We start from the raw sequence: 3,475 nt of genomic DNA on the forward strand, positions 1-3,475 counted from the left end.
ATATGTAAGCGTAGCACCACGGGTTTTTTTAATCTTGTATTTAATTATGTGACAACAGTCAGTAGTATGATATACAACAAGAACGAAAATAAGAGAAAATATAAGTTACTGTAATAATATATTAAGTGTAAAGTTAGGGTAAATGTATAATATAAAAAAAAAATATAATTATTAAATAAAGGCTTCCATTTCCTCCAGCCTTTTTCAAATTACCCTTAAACATAGTCAGCTTGACTGTTAAAGAATTTTGTTACTATTAAATTATCTTAAATTACATTAATAATGTCACCATATTATAACTTCGTGTCACCATTTTATAACTTCACGTCACCATGTTATAACATCGTGTCAACAGGTTTTAGCATTGTGTAACCACGTTATTGTATTGCGTGACCTGGTTATACTATTGTGTCATCGTGTTATAGGTTTAGTTACCAGGTTAAAGCATCGTGTCGCAAAGTTATTAAGGTGGTTCGATACAGTTAGGCCTAAAATTTCTGCTCGTTTAATTTTCTTTAAAATATGCTCACTAAAAGATTGGTTGATAAACTGTTTATAAAGGCCTTTGTTTGAAATTTGACAGTGCGGTTTTGGAATTATTGTACTCTCAATAACCCGACTTTACCGTCTGTTTTTCTCAAAATACAATTTTACACACATATTTTCAAAGCTTGGTAATTGACTGAAATATTACAAACAACAACATTTTTTATCTTTAATATGTAAGTTTATATGGCTATCAATGACCTCAATGTCGTTTCCACTCTTAAAAATACATTAATTGTGAAACGAGTGCGTAGACCTTATCGGACCTATTCAACGGCGACAGACAGAGGGAACAGATACATTCTGACGGTGGTAGACTACGCGATTCGCTATCCGGAAGCAGTGGCTCTACGAGGAATAGAGACAGAACGTGTGGCGGAAGCGTTAGTCGATATATTTAGCAGAGTTGGAGTTCCAGCGGAAATGCTCTCGGATCAAGGGGCACAGTTCACTTCTGATGTCATGCGTGAAGTTGCCCGACTGCTATCAATGAAGCAATTAATGACGTCCCCTTATCATCCTATGTGTAACGGATTGGTTGAAAGATTCAACGGGACACTAAAGCAAATGCTTTGGAGAATGAGCGCAGAACGACCAAAGGACTGGGACAAGTTCATCAATGCGTTACTTTTTGCATACCGTGAAGTTCCTCAGGAGAGCCTCTGATTTTCTCCATTCGAGCTACTATACGGCAGATCAGTTCGCGGCCCCATGATGATATTGAAGGAGTTGTGGACCAAGGACATGCCGGATGACGATGTGAAGTCTACGTACCAGTATGTGGTGGACTAAAGGGAGAGATTGGAGGAGACTTGTCAGTTGGCAAAGGAAACATCTAGAGAAGGCAAAAGGTAAGCAGAAGAAGTACTTCAACCGCAAAGCGAGGATAAGAGAATTGAAAGCGGGAGACAAGGTGTTGGTACTCTTGCCGACCAAGGCGAACAAACTTCTTATGCAGTGGCGTGGACCATTTGAAGTAATTGAAAGGGTTGGACCTTCGGACTACAGAATAAATCGTGATGGTAAGATCAAGACACTTCATGTGAATCTCCTGAAGAAATATGTTGAACCACAAAGCAAGAGTAAAGATGCAGATTCTAGCGGAATACTTGGGTGTATAGCTACGCAGTGTTTACCACGAGGATGAGGACGACTGTAATGGTTGACACAGAGCAGGAGACACTTCCATCAAAGGCAGGTAAAAGATGTTGTGGATGATGTCGTCATAGCGGAGGAAGCTGACATCATCACAGTTGGAGGAAGTCACGAGTTACTTCATTCGTATTCAGATGTGCTTACGGATATGCCTGGACACACAAACTAGCCAACACGACATACACACGAACAACATCATGAGCCGGTTCGTTTTAAACGAGTATCCATTGCCATATAGTACCAAGGGAAGTGAATATGGATGAAGTCAATAAGATGACTTGACATGGACATCATAGAGCTCATTCATAATCGCCAAATGCAGCTATGCCGTCGTATATAGTGAACTGATGTAGGAAATGGACGGGAACCAACAGATTCTGCGAATTGATTTTCAGGGTAGGCCTGAACCGCGTGACACGGTTCTTTGACGCTGAGCCGATTGCCCGATACCGTACATATTATACTTTTTGCGTGTGTTTTCGTTTGGCTAGTGAGAGCAAGTTTCTTTTCTATGTTGGACTTGGGGTCCTAATATGTGGTTTCTGGCATGAGGTGCCACATATTGGGCAGGAAGAAGGGGAGGTACTGAAATGTGGTCGTAGGCCGAAGACAGCGTTCATCACACCACTCCGTCAGGGTTGGTACTTTACCGCACAATTTCGGGTATTGCCCAGGTTTGGATTTGTAATGCGGAGTGCGATAGTATCTCAGTCAGCGTCTATTTGAGGTAGCTTTTTGTCAGGAGTTATGGACTTGTCTGGATATTTTCTTCGATTGTACGCTGATTGTATTGTTCACGGTATTTCAACTTGGGTAACATCATTTGGAAGAGTTTTTGAGTGTCAATTTTGTTTCTTGGGAGCCTATTGAGGGAAAGCCCGTCTGAAAGGGCACAGAGAGACGACTAACAGACCTCTCGGCCCCATCGTTAAGTTGTGTGTCGCAATTGGTTTTTCAATTCAATTTATCCCGAGTGCCTGAGATATGGTTGGTAGGAAGGATAACTCACAGCGACTTCGACAGGACCCCCCCCATGAGAAGATTCAAGGCTATCGAGGGAAGCGCCGAGAAACTCGGAAACAAAGAAAAAACCAGTTCGTTCGGTTTTCCCCTCGGAATGGCCCAAGTTTCCTCATCCATGGCATCCATTTCCCGTAATTATTGCACAGCCTTATGCCATAAACACACTCCTGAGTTGATTTTATTCCAGGAACAAAGGTCCTTTGGCGAACAATGGTGGGATGGAACGCGACATCTTATGATGAAGGCGTTTCGTTTGTACACCTGGGAATGTAGAATGTTTATCCAGTTTACTGAAGCTACCGGATTTGTCTTCAGTGAGTTTTTCATTGTGTGTAGAACTGAACGCATCCGATACGGGATATTGGCGCTAGTGTTACTTAAGGAGGGTGAGAACGAACTAAGGCGATGTGCCCGTCAGTAGCATACGCCTAGCAGGAAATCATGTCTTACGCCTTGGCGCAGAAGAAAATTATTGCCATAGATTGAACGTGAGTGCCTTGCAATATCGTTTTGGCCCCCCCCCCCCCCCCCCCCCGCGCCCCCCACCCCCATACCCCCCCCTCAGCAGTTTGAGCCCATAGCATGTTAACGTGGTGTGTGCGAGTTTGTATTGGATAAGGATCATCCAACAGATCGAACGTTATCTGATATCCCGGAACTTGTGAGGACAGCTAATGGAAGGCCCTTTTTTGTGGGGGGGGATGTTGAAGATGGGATTTGTTATGGTTGCACGCCTTACTGGTTTCGCTTT

This window comes from Argopecten irradians, unplaced genomic scaffold (genome assembly GCF_041381155.1).
Source record: "Argopecten irradians isolate NY unplaced genomic scaffold, Ai_NY scaffold_0403, whole genome shotgun sequence".
In the NCBI taxonomy this organism is placed as follows: Eukaryota; Metazoa; Mollusca; class Bivalvia; order Pectinida; family Pectinidae; genus Argopecten; species Argopecten irradians.